This window comes from Chlorocebus sabaeus, chromosome 5 (assembly GCF_047675955.1).
Source record: "Chlorocebus sabaeus isolate Y175 chromosome 5, mChlSab1.0.hap1, whole genome shotgun sequence".
Taxonomy (NCBI): Eukaryota; Metazoa; Chordata; class Mammalia; order Primates; family Cercopithecidae; genus Chlorocebus; species Chlorocebus sabaeus.
Genome location: NC_132908.1, coordinates 12,098,346 through 12,115,528, shown reverse-complemented (window position 1 = coordinate 12,115,528; position 17,183 = coordinate 12,098,346). Strand labels below are relative to the sequence as shown.

Here is a 17,183-nt window from a genome sequence, read left to right as displayed (position 1 = left end):
AATCTCTCTAGAATTTCTGCTGCAGCTCTCAGGAGCAACAGGATGAAGGAGATTTTTCCTAGGACTTTTACAGGAGCTGGAGAGAACACTCATGTTTCAGGGCCTGGATATAAACCATCCGTAAGGTACGCAGCTGCCAGGATCCATCTTTCCACCAGACAGAACAGGCTTGAGCGTGAAACCAGCAGAGTCCCGGTGACAGTACTGGAGCCTCTGGATCCAGCCACTCCTGAAGCTAGCCCTGTCCCTGGACTTCATAGTTACATGAGTAGTAAGTACTCCTTTTCTGCTTCAAGCTAATTTGAAGTGGGGCTCTACAGTTTTGCTAAGCAGAGTCCCTACTGACACACACCATGTTTCTGAGACCTCTGCAGAATCAGGCATGTAGCATTTCTGAGTATCTCTCATGGGTCCACACACCTTACTGGATGCTTTTACTTCCCTTACCTATTTAACTAATACTTTGTTTAAAAAAAAAAAAAGAAAGAAAGAAAGAAAAAGAAAACAGGCAGTGATAGTCCACGGCTTATCTGCACAGGATTGAACAGTAAAAGAGACTGGGACCCACACCAGCCTGGCCCCAAAGTCCACACTCCCAAAACTCTGCCTTCAAGCAGAAGTTTAAGTGTTAGACCCACGCTGGGCGCGGTGGCTCACGCCTGTAATCCCAGCACTTTGGGAGGCCGAGGCGGGTGGATCATTTGAGGTCAGGAGTTCCAGATCAGCCTGGCCAACATGGCGAAACCCCAGCTCTCCTAAAAACACAAAAATTAGCCGGGCGTGGTGATGGGCCCCTGTCATCCCAGCTACTCAGGAGGCTGAGGCAGGAAAATTGCTTGAACCCGGGAGGCGGAGGTTGCAGTGAGCTGAGATTGCGCCACTGTACTCCAGCCTGGGTGACAGAGCAAGAGACTGTCTTAAAAAAAAAAAAAAAAAAAAGTTAGTCCCAAGTTCTAGTAGCAGCTCTAAAACTTCCTAGCTGTGTGATCTTGGGCAAGGTCCTCCATTTCTCCATGCCTCAACTTCCTCCTCTATAAAATGGGAATAACAATAGATCCTACCCCTCTTAGAACTGCAGATTTAATGAGACCCTGCATGGAAAAGGCTTAGCGCAGGGCCTGACAACCAGCAGGAGCCCAGGCAGTGTGGGCTGCATTGGAAATGGTGGCTCAATTCAGGGATCCGTTGGGAAGAGACAATATGGCAGGATTTGGACTAACCGGCGACTAGGAATATCTTTGCCAAACTAATTTAAAAAAAAGAAAACAGAGCGGTGCCACACCTGAGCCCTTCTGGACTCATGAGACAAGCCAAGTCTCTGAAGTGCATCCAGCGTCCTCCTGTGTGGGCCCAGCATGTACCGCAGGCCAAAAATCAGCGGAAAATAGCTGTTGCTTCATCATGATAAACATTCCTCCAGCATCGACTGGTTTCCAGGCATGTGCTACAAAGCTGGGAGAAGAGGGGAAGAGGCGAGGTTCCTGCCCTCTGCACCTTTCCATCCCAGGGGGTGGGAAATGCAAGCCAGCACCAGGCACTGGCTGCCACAGTAGGGGAGACAGGAGGTGACAGGAATCCAGAACCCACTCCCCACCCAGGGTAGTGGTACACGGGTGCGGCACGGCTGCGTGAGGAGCTGGCTGAAGGAAGATGCGGTGGAGCCCGATAGAGACGTGGCCCAGGGTGGGACCTCAGGGTCGAGGTCCGGAGTGGAGAGCGATTAGGCAGCCTGACACGGGAGGCTGATGAACAACTACACGCTGGAAAGGTTATGACCCGGGACTCGGATCACAGAGGTCTGGGTCTGAGATCCTGGCTCCATCACACACTAAGTCTGGGTCCTTTGAGACGTTGATGACTCTACCTGAGCCTCAGTTTCTTTATCTATACGGTGGGCCTGCATATGGTAACTGCCCTCACAGGGAATTCTGTGAAGATTAAAGAAGGTAATTCTGGCACTCAGAAGTGCTTCACCAGGGCTGACCATCCCCACGGTTAGCTGTATTCCCCTGCTCCTGTCATTCTCTCCCTGATGCGATACGATACATGGTTCCACAGTCCTTCTTTCCATGCACCAATATTCCATAATACTTCAGGATAGACAATGCTGAGGAAGGGGTTCCAGGTCTGGGTATGATGTAGTAAGGTCACCTCCCCCTGTGTCTCCCACCAAGTCAGCTTTCAAACCTGGAGCAGATGCATGAGGCAGCTAGTCAATGACTCAGGAAAGTGAACAGCAGCAGGCAGACTGCGAAGATGACCAGCTGTTGCTGTCCCATCAAACCTGCAGTGAGTTCACCATTTTTCCCCTCTAGCATCCTCCAGACTAAACTGCAGGCAGCTTGACCCCAAAAGTTGGGCAGGGGATGAACAGACAGGGCTCTCAGAGAAGCCCCCCAGCTCTGGCTCCAGGAGTGGAAAAGGGGACTCCTATGCTCAGAAAGGGTGGAGGGAATCTTGTTTTTCTTTTTTTTCTTTTCGCCCCTTCTCTCATGCCTCAGCCAGGAGCGATCCTCAAGCACCTGACACTCTCGGGGAGGGGGCAGTAAGATCAGTGGTTCCTCAAGGATGCCCAGGTCTTCATCCCTGGAGCCTGTTCATATGTCAGCTTCTATGACAAGAGGGACTGGCTGCTGTGGTTACATTCAGCCTTTTGAGACGGGGAGATGGTCCTGGACTCTTCAGGTGCACCCCGTGGAATCTCAGGGTCCCAGAGTAGTTGCTGGGAAGCAAGGAAGTAGCCATGGCATGGGCAGCTTCCAGGACGCCGGGAAAGGGATTCTGCCCCATGGCCTCCAGAAGGCACCAGCCCCACCAACACCTTGACTGTGGCCCAGTAAGATGGATCTTGGACTTCCGGCCTCTACAGCGGCTGGAGAATAAATCTGTGCAATTTTTAGCCATGAAGTTTGTGCTAATTTGTTATGGCAACAATAGGAAATTAACACAGGGGGAAACTTTCCTTTTTAATCAGAAGAGGTGTGGTCCCAAGAGGGTGGGGCCAACCCACAATGCCTCTCTTTTGTCCTGTCCTCCTCCACTTGACCTTGGGTGGGGGGCGGTGGGGGGTTGGGGAGCGGTTAGCCATGGGAAGTAGGTTAACCTTGACCCAATCCTTGCACCTTAGACAAAAGTCCACTCAAAATCAATCACAGATCTAAATGTAAAGCTATAAAACTTTTAAAGGAAAACCTAGGAGAAAATCTTTATGACCTGGGTTTAGGCTAACAGTTGGTAGACAGGACACCAAAAGTATGATCTTGGACAAAAAAAAAAAATGAATTTCATCAAAATTAAAAAGTTGTCTCACACAAAAGACACTGTTAAGACTGAAAACTGAAAAGACAAGCTGAAGACTAGAAGAAAATATGTACAAGTCACGTGTTCGACAAAGGTCTTGTATCCAACATATACAAAGAACTTCCAAAACTCAACCTTTGTAAAACCACAAACAGCCTAGTTTCTAAGAATAGGCAAAATACTTGAACACACACTTACTTCTCCAAAGAGGATGTGTGAAAGAAAAATATGCATGTGAAAAGATGCTGAACATCATTAGTCATTAGGGAAATGCAAATTAAGACCACGATGAGATATTCTGCATCCTTGTGAACGGCCACAGTAAAGAATCATGACAGTATCAAATGCTGCCCAGGGTGCAGAGCAACTGGGCCTCTCGTACACTGTGGGAATGCACAGTATTTGCAGTAGAGAAATGAAAACTTTTGTTCACACAAAAAGCTGCACTTGAATGTTTCCACCAGCTCTATTCAAAATTGCCAACAACTGGAGACAATGCAAGTATCCTTTATGAACAGATAAAAACCCATGGTATATCCATTTAACCAAACACTGCTTAGCAATAAAAACAAACTGCTGACTCACCCAACAACCTGATGATTCTCAGACATGCTAAGTGAAAGACGCCAGCCTCAAGAGGTTGCTTACCGTATGATTCCATTTATATGACATTCCTGAAAGGACAAAACTAGAGGGGTAGGGACAAGGGCTTAGGGTTGGGGGAGGGTGCGGCTGGAAAGGAAATGAGGGAAAAGCATGAAGCAGCTTTTTGGGGCGATGGAACTGGTCTATATCTTGATGGTGATGGTGGTTACTCAAATCTATACATGTATTTAAATTCACAGACCTGAACAAGAACAACAAAAGTCAACTGCACTGTATGTTAATTTAAATTTTTTTGTGTGAAAGTCAAGGCAGGCAGGGCTCTGATCAATCTATTAAACTTGGCTCTATCCCAGAATACACAGAGTGATGTCTTTCTGGGCCCCATTGTGGATGCATGGATGGTCTGGGCTCGAATTACTAGTCTGTGTTCCATCTTCTCCCCTCCTTATAATATCACTTGCCTTAGCATTTCACAGCAGTGCTACACACCCACAGACACCCTTTCTCCTGCCTAGAATAGGTAATCTGTGCAAGTGCACAAATGGCTCCATCATCTACCCTTCTCGGTGCCCCCCTTTGCCACGAGACTTTGCAGTGCCCTCCCACTCTGACTCTGGTTTCTACCTTGTGACCCCCCTTGGCAATGGGACATCAGCCGATGTGACATGCTCAGAGCTTGGATGGTACCTGTATGGGTAGGCTTGCCCTGTCTGTGCTCCCTGCTGTACATACCCAGGCCGGCCTGCTGGTCCTGGGAGGAGGATGAAAGATCTGTGGATCTTTCCATTTCACAGCCCAGTTTTTCCATTCTTCCTAGTCAAGGCCATCCTGCATGCACAGCCACCTACTGATTCGCAGACACAGAAGCCAGCTCAGCCAAGACCAGCTAAGCCTCCTAGCCCATCACCTGATGCATAAGCAATATGTTATTATCACATTCCACCTTTAAAGTATCGTAGATGTTTGTTACACAGCATCAACATGGCAGGAGATAACTGATAACCAAACCAAGTAACCATTCTCAGTTATCGCTCCCAGACATCATTTTAAAAGTGCAAGGGGAGGCCGGGTGCAGTGTCTCATGCCTGTCATCCCAGCACTTTGGTAGGTCAAGGCAGGAGGATCACCTGAGGTCAGGAGTTCGGGACCAGCCTGGCCAATATGGTGAAACCCTGTCTCTACTAAAAATACAAAAATTAGCCAGGCATGGTGGTGCAAGCCTGTAATCCCAGCTACTGGGGAGGCTGAAGCAGGAGAATCGCTTGAACCCGGGAGGCGGCGGTTGCAGTGAGCAAAGATCGCGCCACTGCACTCCAGCCTGGGCGACAGAGCGAGACTCCGCCTCAAAAAAAAAAACAAAAAAAAAAAAAACAAAAAAAACTAAAAAGTGCAAGGGGAAATGCAGAAAAGTATGAGTTTGCTTGACCTACTGAGAAGAAACCTCTCACCAAGATCAATTATACGTTAGCAGGACAGGACGATTTTGGTCTACAAATGGCAGACAATTTCCTTTTTCTTTTTTTTTTTTTGAAATGGAGTTTTGCTGCATTGCCCAGGCTGGAGGGCAGTGGCGTGATCTCGGCTCACTGCAACTTCTGCCTCCCAGGTTCCAGTGATTCTCCTGTCTTAGCCTTCCAAGTAGCTGGGACTACAGGCACATGCCACCACACCTAATTTTTTTTTTTTTTCTATTTTTAGTAGAGACGGGGTTTCACCGTGTTAGCCAGGATGGTCTCAGTCCTGACCTTGTGATCCGCCCACCTCGGCCTCCCAAAGTGCTGGGATTACAGGCATGAGCCACCATGCCCAGCCAGACAATTTTTTATATGCTGTGGACACACCTCTCTGATATAGGAGATATTTTATTACTTTTTTGTTTGTTTAAACAAACCCCACATAGGATGGAGGTCATTGTGCCAAAAATACCTAATCTGCTTCCCTTTTTCCGAAGTGAAGTTTCAGATGCTCCAACGTTTAAAAATAAAAGACATGAAGTAGGGCAAGCAATTGTAATAATGTCTAAGCTGCCAACTCAAATCATTTTGGGACTGAAGTGAGAGTTTGAACAAAGAAGTAAAACCACAGTCAAAATTGCTTCCCTTTGAGAAACTTCGAGTAGGTAATATTTCCTTTAAATCCTCTCAATGAGGCTGTGAGATCTCTTCCACTATCCCCATTTTATAGAGGGGGATGCTGAGGCAGAGGTCAGGTTCATAAGGCTGCTATGTAGCTGAGCTGGAATTGGAGCCCAGGTCTGTTTGGCTCAAAGTCTTGCTCTTTCTGTCACGTACCAAGCTGCTGATGAACTCCTGTAAGAAATTACCAACAGCGCTTTGGCTTAGCCACTATACTGAAATCTGACCATGTACCATGCTAACCAGTTTACTGAGGTGAAAAGAAGGTCCATTATTTTGGGTGTACTCGGCACCTTGCAGTCTGATCTTTGGGCTCAGCAATTTAGGGCCTGGCCAGAGGGATGGCATCTTTATGCTAACAAGATCCCAGAGTCCCAGCCTCCGAGATCGACTTGACCAACAGCTGGGAGGAAAGGGAGTGACCGTGGGTGGAGATACATGGATAAATCTACATCGTCTCCTAAATATGCTCAGTGAATGTGCTTGCTGTGTGCTCCTCCGGCCCCCATGCTCTGATCAACTCTTTTTTTTTGAGTCTCACTCTGTCGCCCAGGCTGGAGTGCAGTGGTGTGATCTTGGCTCACTGCAGCCTCCACCTCCCAGGCTCAAGGGATTCTCTTATGTCAGCCTCCTAAGTAGCTGGGATTACAGGTGTGTGCCACCATGCCCGGCTAATTTTTGTAGTTTTAGTAGAGATGAGGTTTTACCATGTTGGCCAGGCTGGTCTGAAACTCCTGGCCACCTGATCTGCCTGCCTTGGCCTCCCAAAGTGCTGGGATTACAGACATGAGACACCGCGCCCAGCCCCCTGACACCTCTTAATACCAGCTCTGCCCTGGATCTCAGGAACCCAGAAATTAGCTGTGTACACTCCTGCTAGCAACGAAAGCGACTCCTGCTGCAGCCACAGTTAAACTAGTTAGTGTGTACTCTGTGCTAGGTGTGAGTTCTTCAACTTTCCAAGGTAGGGGCTCTAATTAGTCCCATTTTACAGAGGGAAAAATAGAGGCATGAAGTCCCTAAATGTTCTAATCCAAGATCACTGACACGGTAAATGGCATGGCCTCGAGTCAAACCCAAGCCTGCACAACGGCCACCCTCCTTCTCACTGATAAGGCCATGCTGCTTGTACCTTTAATGTGAAAGTAATAAACGAGCCTTGTCCCCAACCCTGACAGTACGGCTTGTTTCCGGCTGCATTAGTAATTTCTCAACCTGCCTTCCCAGAACAAGCGAGTGAGAAAAACATCCTCAACTCTGTCACAGCAAGTTCCCATGTATAAAAAAGAAAAATAAACACACGAAATCCTGTTCTTACTCAGCAAGCCATAACCTGCTTTATCTTCTGAGTGATGCCTGCTAAGCCAGCAGACTGTGCGCTCACGGGCAAGTGCCAGGGCCAAAGCTGAGCTTTGTTCACCCTTCTCTCTGGTCCAGACAAAACATCCTGGGTGTGTGACATGCATGAAGACAAGGCACTTGGCTCATGGGCAAACAGGTTAGGAATGGGATGGCTCCAAGTGGGTGTCCAACAGGTATCAAAGACCCCTTTTCTCAGCTGGGATCAAAGCTCTCATAAGTTCCTTAACCCTCCCCAGCTCCATTTTCTAGCCCTTTCTGCAATTAACCTCAAACAAGGGGACGTGGGTAGGACCTTGGACAGCACCAATAGGCCTCCCATGGCCAATCTAAGCACCAAGAGGCCACAGCGGTGGCAGGGCTTATACAGTGGCTGCGGCCTCTATACTCCGAGGACCTCCAGGGGAGACACGCAGTGGTGGAAGACGAGTGTGACCAAGCCTGGCTTCATTTCCTAGGGGCACAGAGGACCCACAGTTAAAATGCAGGACCTGCAAATCCCCAGCCCTGAAGACACTCAGGAGTGCTCTTTAAGTGCTTCACTTTGGTGTGACGGTGACAAAGGGTAGACGCTTGCCGATCGTGCACACCCAGCTCACACTCCCCACACCGCCATATCCCAGCTGTGAGACGATGGCTTGGCCACGTCACTCTGTGAGGCTCAGTTTCCTCATCTGGAAAAAAGGGACAGTAACACCAACCTCAAAGAAAGGATGTGTGAACTTAATAAATGAAAAGCTGGCTGTGCATAGTGGCTCATGCCTGTAATCCCAGCACTTTGGGAGGCCGAGGTGGGTAAATCACTTGAGGCCAGGAGTTCGAGACCAGCCCGGCCAAAACAATCAAACCCCATCTCTACTAAAAAAACAAAGAAACCCCCAAAAATTAGCTGGGCATGGTGGCACATGCCTGTTATCCCAGCTACTTGGGAGGCTGAAGCACGAAAGTCGCTTGAGCCTGGGAGGCGGAGGTTGCAGTGAGCTGAGATCACACCACTGCACTCCAGCCTGGGTGACAGAGTGAGACTGTCTCAAAAAATAAAGAAATGAAAAGCTCCTGGCCTAATACCTGGATCCTGACAGGTGCTAAACACACATTGGTTTCTCCTCCCTCTCTCTTTTTCTTGACTGTGGAGTCCCAGTGCTTTCTAGCTGGTTTTACAAGACCCAACGAGCGAGCTTCTCAGGCCAGGTCTGGGTTTCTCAACCTTGGCACTACTGACGTTCGGGTCAGATAACTCTGCTCTGCAGGGAGGAGGCTGTCCTGTGAGGTGTAGGATGCTCAGCACATCCCTCGCCTCTACCCACTAGATTCTGGTGGCACTGTCCCTCATGACTGGGACAACCAAAAATGTCCGCATTCATTCCCGGCTGTCCCTGGAACTAGTGAGTAAGGCAAAATTGCCCTTAGTTAAAAACCAGAGGGGTAAAGGCATAAGGAAACCCACTTGGGTTTAGTAGGGCAGGGGGCAGTGAGTGACAGGTGAGTGTCAACCCAAGAAAAGCAGAATCAAAGGTCCTCTGACAGCCCCTCTACAGGGAACTCCTTCAGGTGAATTTTACCCATGAAAAGAATTTGCTGGAAGGCGAGTGTGACCAAGCCTGGCTTCATTTTCTAGGGACACAGAGGACCCACAGTTAAAATGCAAGACCTGCAAATCCCCAGCCCTGAAGATATTCAGGAGTGAGTGCTCTTTAAGTGCACTTATTTGAATTTAACAGGTGAGAACACCAGACTTCCTTTTCAACCCTAATAACCTGTGACCGATTTCCCTGAACTGACACAACTGCCCTCCAAAGACCCACTTTTCTTGGTGAGCTGCTAAAAGCAAAACAAAACAAAAAAAAAACCCAAAACAAAAACCAAACCCTCCATAATCACTGGCTGTGTTCTTTCTACAGGTAACCAAGTGCAGCCGCTGGCTACACAGAGAGGACAAGAAGCCAAAGGAGCTGCCATAGAGAAGGTGTGAGAAGCGCAGGACACCTCTCCGAAGAGCAGGACATTTGGCTGGGCACAGAGGCCCTCTTTGGGAGCACGTCTTCCACATGGAGGAAGGGGGCAGGTGTGCCAGCGGTGCTTGGGCACTGAGCAGACATCTCTAGCCCGAGGATTATTCCAATGGACCCTTTTTTCACGGAGTCCAAACTCTTACGAGGAGCTCAGTCAGAACCGCAGGGGCCGTGTTGCCCCGAGGCCTGGTGTTGGAGCCGTCCTGGTCAGCACCTCGTCATTGTGATCCCCTGGGGTCAAGTGGGATCCCCTGCCGCCCTCATCCTGCTCTCTTCACATGTTAAACAGATTTATGCACTGAAGTCCCCTTTTGCCCTGGAAGGCTTTTGAGGTACAGTGGACCCCATGAGGCCCACAGATGTTTTAAGCAAACAAAGGAGTTTCCAACCAACTTAAACATCAGACTTTATATCAAGATATGCATTTCTGCCACCTCTTAAAAAGGTCAAGGACTTTTATTCAGCTAGCTGCAGTCCTATGTAACAGCAATCAGCCAGGTAAGGAGTGGCCAATCCCTTTAGATGGGGTCTATGAGCTGCACTGGCCAATCCCTTTAGATGGGGTCTATGAGCTGCACTCCGCACCCCTCCCTGCTGACAACTTAATGGCTTCATTCACTTATATGACCCACCCAGACCTACAGGCACCTGAGTTTGCCATGACATCCCAGTCGACAGAGGTAAATTTGGGGTGCCTGTAGATACTGGAAGATCACAGAACCAAGGCCCCAATTTGGGATGTCAGTCCAGGTAGCAGGGTGTCTCCTCCCTCCAAATAATACATCTAGTTGATAATAATGAGGCTGAGAAAGTAAGAAATGAGGACAAAAGGCTGCAATGGCTGATGGGCTGCTCTCTGATGAGACAGGTCTGTCCAGGAGCCTCATTGCTGGGGGTTGGGAGGGGGGTGCAACATTAGTGTGTCACCTCCTGTGGTGTGCAAATACGCATCAACACATCAGAAAAGGGGCCGAAGATTCCATAAGCCCAAACAGCCTCTTAGCATCTAAGCTATCCCAGGACCCACAGAGCCACAGGTACCAGCCCACAAATGGTGACCGGGGCTGACTTTCCAGGCAGCTGCTGCGGATTCTGCAAAGTGCTCCACATGAGAATAAGCTGCCCTTTGGGCAAGACAGCAGCAAAGTGTCCTCTGTGGCCTCAGATGGCCGCCGGTTCCAGAATCCAGTTTGTTCAGAGAGAGGCCCTGCCTGGCAAAGGCGGCCACGTTTCTAAGCAGAGCTGTTGAGTTAAACATATCCCTCCCAGAGGTGTGATGTGGGCCGTGGCTTGCAAAGGCACCACCATTTCCCCTTGTTGCCCTTGATGACTTGTTGGTGGCACTCTCCCATAGACGAGGGGCACAGGGATGCCACCACAGCCGCGCTGCGCCACCTGCTCCCTGGGTCCGCAGCCAACTTGGCAGCAGAGGAGGACGGCCTGCTGTTCTTAACACTCTGGGGCTAGGTGTTGATTCTGCAGCTCTCTTATGCAGGCTTCTCTGGGAGACACTGGTTCCCCTCACTAGGCTGACCAGGCTCTCTTCGGCTTTCGCACCTCCTCCCGCCTCTGCCCCGTGGGCTCCAGTCTCCTGCCCTATCCCTAGCTTCCGTCCGAGGCCAACACCTCTTCCTACCCTCTCTTTCCCTGGGCACCTGACCCCGACCTTGAAGCCTCTGCAATCCCCCATATGTCAGCCAATTCTATGGTCTATATCGGGAAATCGCATGCCCAAGAGTGTTTCCAAATTCTTGAGAGAGACTGGGATTTGAGATGGTGAAGTCAGAAGTCCTGCAACTTCTTAGGAATTCTCCAAATTATAAGTTATTCTTAAACTATTACTAACATCCTTCCCACTACTTACTCATTATCCTAGAAATCTAAAACTGTTCGCTTAATAATATTGAGTTTAGTAGGACTTGTAAAACACGATAGCCTAGAATGAATATCCAAACACTGCGCAACACAAGTGAATGCTGTTGGGTGCTGCTAGAGGAATCACGCAACATGGGCACCTCCTAGCAAGGCTCATGGCGCTGCAGAGTCTGGTGTCCAGCATGCCAATTTAAGGACTTATTGTGCTTCCAAGACTTGTAACTTCTTGGAATGCCACTCAAAGAAAGTATACAATTCACATAAACATATTAGTATTTATTTGCAAGAATGATTCATTGTTTGCAGTAGACAGAGCCAGGAACACACAGTTGGAACACTGCGTCAGTACAAGGCAATCCTGACTAATGAGATCGTGACCATGTCTCTCCCATGTGTTCCTGTACTGGTACCTGCAAACGGCGCCCCAGACCTGCAGCTCCGTGTGTTGACACCTCCTGCTCCTGCCTCGGCTCTGTCGCTGTGGATTCCTCCAAACTGTGACAGCTACACCTTAATTTTCAGCAGGACAATTATAACACACTTCTCCAATCTCTTGACTGGTTTTTCTTGTGATGTGAGATGGGAGAAGACTTACATTTCCTGAGGCATGCCTGGGAGGAGCTGCCTCCTGAAGCCAGCTCAGAGGCGGCCATCCTAGCAGACGTTTACTCTGCTCTCGCCTGGCTCTGGGCCTGCCTTCAGGATGCACGTAGACCAGTTTCTGACCCCAGTGCTTCCTTTACGTCTCATCTGTTCCCAAGTGGGTTTCCCCTCCTTGTCCCCTTGACCTCTCTGCACCCAGATGTTCAGCCTCAAAAACTCGGCATCTTCTGCTGCTCCCCTTCCATTGCTCCAGCGGGAGGCCTAGTCACCTACTCAAGTCTCACCGTCCTCATCCCAGAGGGTGGCAATGCTGCTGCTGCCCCCTTGCCATGAGGACCATGGGGCAGATGCTGCTGCACACCTAAGACGTGGGGCCCCATGTCCCCGCTTGGTAGGGCCTTCCAAACCCACGTCCCCCTTTCCTATTGACCATCTGGGTCAGGCCCTCCCTGCCTTCTGTCTGCAACATGATGAGGGCACCCTAGCCCATCTCCCAATCCATCCACTATACCCAGTCCTGGCGTGCTCTTCGGAAAACACAGCCCTGAGCTCACACACCTGCAAGGGCTCCAGCCCCCAGAGACCAAGACCTCCATCCCAGGTCCCATTGTGCCCTGACCATAGGGCCAAGTGCCCTGTTCTGCAGCTATAGGGGATGACTTGGGGTTCCCTGCGCCTTCAGCTGTTCTGCACACTTGGAAAGATTGGCTTCCCCTTTGATCCAGATCTAACCCCGCATATCAAATTGGTATAAGAGGGTGGGCTTTAGTGATGTTGGGAAAAATTTAAAATGCACATACCCTCTAAGCCAGAATGGCTTCTACACATCAAGCCTGTAGCTCTACCTGCCAAAATGTGTGTGCATTGAGATGTTCCAGACTACAGTCTGAGGGAGAAAAATCTGGAAACCTCTTAACTGTTCAAGTAGAGCAATGGTGAAATAAATTAGGAAACAGCCATCACAGTGGATACTCATTAGCTTTCAGAAGGACTGAGCCATTTTTATCAAATTAAGAAAGGCAGCCAGGCGTGGTGGTTCACGCCTGTAATCCCAGCACTTTGGGAGGCCAAGGCGGGTGGATCACCTGAAGTCAGAAGTTTGAGACAAGCCTGGCCAACATGGAGAAACCCTGTCTCTACTAAAAATACAAAAATTAGCTGGGTGTGGTAGCAGGTGCTTGTAATTCTAGCTACTCGGGAGACTGAGGCAGGGGAATCGCTTGAACCTGGAAGGTGGAAATTGCAGTGAGCCGAGATTGCACCACTGCACTCTAGCCTGGGCGACAAGAGTGAAACTGTTTCAAAAAAAAAAGAAAAAAGAAAAAAAAAAAAAATAGAAAGGCAAATTTCAGAACAGTGGAGTTTCTATTTGACTTACCTAAGTATTGATGATTTCTGCAAAGTTACACAAGAGACTTGACAGTGAGTGCGAGGATAGGTGTAGGTGTGCACATGGGGTGGGTGCTGTTTACTTCCTCATCTTCTATCTTTCTGTGGTGTTTTACGGTTTTTCCATACTAGAAGTTCATCACTTTCCCTAAAATATCTGCCCCCCCACAATCTCTTTCCCCGAGGCTCCCTTTCTGTTGGTAGAAACAGTTACACACATACGGTGCTTACTATGTGTGACGCGCTGTTCTAAAAGCTTCTAAAAGACCACTCTCCTCCTTAGTGGAAGAGCCAAAGACTACCAGCAACTCCAAAATCAACACCATACTTTCCATGTGGCTACCAGGGGTCTCAACTCACCTGCCTTAGAGGGCCAGGTGGCTGATGTAAGTCAGCAGAGCAGGCCAAGGGGAAAAGCAAGAGGGAGTAGTTGAAACGATGCCGAACTGGGACACGCTCATCCAAGGAAAGTGACGCCCGTGGACATTTTATTGAACATACACCTAACCAGCAGGCCCGCGGGTTTGAGATCTCTTGCACAGCATCGCCACTCCTTCCTGGAAACTGGGCAATGCTGAGGACTTTGGAGTCTGGAAGGTTCTGGTCAGTCCACAAAGCAAGAGAAGTCAAAAGTTGCTACTTCCTGTTAGCAGTGACTTGCAAAGCAGCTTAGGTTCAAGCGACCCCCGCAGTGCACAGGTCAGGGCGTGGCATCGCTGAGCTAAACGTAATCTGCTCACTGGGAGAACAAGGCAGCTCATATTTCAGCAAAACATGGATATACTTCACCATCCTAAGAGAGAATGCAGCAGCAAATGGGGGCGGGGGCAGGGGAAACCCAAACTGGGTTTTCTGCTGAAAATCCAGTTGGGAATTTCTGCTGTGACCTACATTACTCTGCCGCTTTCCAGCCCCCTAACTTTCTCTGTCCTCAAGGAGGAGCAGCAGAACGTAACCTATTTCCCAAAGTTAAATTACTCTGCAGAGAACCATTTTAATAATGTGCTAAATGACAGCACAGCAAATCACTGAAGCTGTCACCGATTTGCGGTCCAGTTTCCCTGAGCGAATTCTCGGAGTCTGAGCCTCCCTCCACGAACGAACGGCACCTCACATCTCCCTGGGTATCTCCACCATCTGCAAAGTGTCACATCTCTCAGTAAGCACCCTTTCCCCAAATGTCAGACGACGAACACAGCACGGGGGTTTCCAAAAGATGTGGGCGTTGGGAGGCTGGCACTCACTCATCTGTTCCTTGTGTTGGGGAGTAGACTCTGGTCCCCCTCCGGGCCACACAAATATACAGAGTTCAAAATAGAAAAGAAATGCCCCACTTCCCACCGGCCTACTTTCCAATTCAGAGCTGGCATTAACAAGGGAGGCAACGGGAGGCAGAGGGACTGGGAGGAAAAACTCAACCTCCCCATTCTTCAACTCAGATTTGTGCAGATGGCAGATTACTTAGAAGTCATGATGCCTCTTACGGAACACAGTGAAATATGGACACGTAAAATGGAATTAAAAAATGGAAGAGTGTGTGTGAAAGCAGGTCCCATCTAATACTGGACTGAAACTTTTAAGTAGTATTTGTGAGGAAAAACATAAGCGATTTCTACCCACTGGCTTTTATCTTTCCTGCCCACCTTCTCAGCTTCCAAACTGGAATGGGACCACCATTCCTGAAGCCGACCAGTGGCCCTGTTCATAGAACACACAGGGGCACAGTGTGCAAACCAAAAGCATCATGAGTAATGTGGAGTGTCTGCAGATTCAAATGGAGGGGCCGTGGGAGCAGTGGGGAAGAGCCAGGACTGCAAACTCCAGAGCTGTCACGCCGGTAAGTGGTCCACCCAAATATATGGCATAACCAGGCAAACGGCATGGCAGGGGAGGCTGGCTCAGTGCCCAGGAGACAACAGGAGTTGGGGGTTCAGTGGACACGGGGCGCCCAAGTGTGGGAGACTGGGGGAATGGGGCTGTGACCAATTCTTCTGATTTTTCAAGAGAAGCTAGGCTGGGCGTGGTGGCTCACACCTGTAATTGCAGCACTTTGGGAGGCTGAGGTGGGTGGATCACCTGAGGTCAGGAGTTCGAGACCAGCCTGGCCAACGTGGCGAAACCCCATCTCTACTTAAAAATATATATACAAAAATTAGCTGAGCATGGTGGCACGTGCCTGTAATCCCAGTTACTTAGAGGCTGAGGCAGAAGAATCGCCTGAACCCAGGAGGTAGAGGTTGCACTGAGCCAAGATTATGGCACTGCACTCCAGCCTGGGCAACAGAGTGAGAACTTGTCTCAAAAAAAAAAGACGCTTGACATCTGGATTTTTTTTATCTGACACCTAATTTTTTGATGTTGGCAAGTACTTGAATTAAGAAAAATAAACAACAAAACAAAACCCCACTATACTGGCTAAATAAAATAAGTTGGAGAATCAGGCTCAGTCCGCAGGCTGCAGGCTTCCCACCTACATCCCAAAAACATGGGCTATGGAGCCAAACACCCTAGGGTCCCACTGTGCTGGGTGGGGACCCCGGGACCAGCCAGGTCACCCCTTTGAGCCTCACTTTCCTCATCACTGTGAAATAGATTTCACTGGCTCTCCAGAAGATGAGATGAGACGGGTGCTGTGAAACGCGAGGCTGGCATCCACAGGAAAATGGGGGGCCCTCTCTTTAGTGAACAATCCAGTTACGTTCAGTAACTCAAATGGACTTTCCGGATCCTAAATCAACATTTGAAAGAACCAAGGAGAAAATCTGTCAAGATTTATAAGAATAATAATGCTTTGGGGTTTATTTCCTTAGCCAGGAGATTTTTGTTTTGTTTTTTTTAACCAGAAATCTCTTGGGCTCGGCTTTCCAGCTGAGACAGCAGTCTCGCTGCTTTCTGTGGGCAGCACATGGAGAAAGGACACGATCACGTGGAGATTCGTCAGCACGGGCAAGGCTTGGCTGTGCCTCATCCATCATTACCCCCAAATGAAACAATCCGTACATTCCGACCTGTAATCCCATCCTGCTCAAAAAGAAGAAGAAGGGAGCAGTGTGATTTGGAACAGCAAGGAATGCCAAAGAGCTTTTATTAAAAGAGCTGTTTAATTTCAACTGGGGTCTAGACCAACATGTAGTGAAAATTCCAGCATCGACACTGTGTCTTTTGCCACAGTCTCCCACTGAAATTCTTGTTCTGTAAAGTCCATACATTGAACCTTGTGTTCTGTGAGGTTTCTCTCTCAGCGCTGACTGATGGCAACCAGCGTGGCTGAGATTCACATCACGCTGAGAGGCTCGCATTAACGTGCAGTTTTTACAATTCGGCACACGAATGTTTGGGAAACACTGGACCGGAGAGGCCTGGGCTGTGGAGCCCTGTGGGGGGTGGGGGACACTGACTTGTGGATGGGGCAGTGTCTCCTGCTCACACTGTCAACATCAGGAGCATCTTAGGAGCAACTTGCTAACTCAGTTTTCACTGGGGAATTCAGCCGATGTGCGATGACTCCGCGAGAAGCTAATTCCCCCACACACCTCAGGCTGCCTGTAAGGGGATGCCTCTAAGAGAATGAGAACTCCTCATGTGAACTATCGTGGCCATTTCCAAATACTGAGATCAAGGCCCTGGCATCACAAATAAAAGGAGAAAAGGAAAATAAAGCGTTCTAGATACTGTCTTCTATTCAGGATAAAAAGGCACCTCTTATCAAAGGCAGCACGACACTATGATGTCTTCTCACAAAAACCCTGGAACAATGAGAAAATCTAAGCAACCATCTTGGAGACAATTTCAAAGGGCCTAGGCAGGGAACACGGGCAGCTGCTCATGTCTATCTGGATGGTACTGCTGGGCACACCCCACAGACAGGAGCACACCCCACAGAGAGGAGCAGAAATCCACCCTC

The 17,183-nt window shown here is 49.1% G+C and overlaps 1 protein-coding gene across 4 annotated transcripts in view; it reads right to left on the bottom strand.

Annotated features, from left to right (window-relative positions):
• Window positions 1-17,183, bottom strand: part of SNX29 (sorting nexin 29) — a 638,098-nt gene that overhangs the window by 76,303 nt on the left and 544,612 nt on the right. The window lies entirely within an intron of this gene.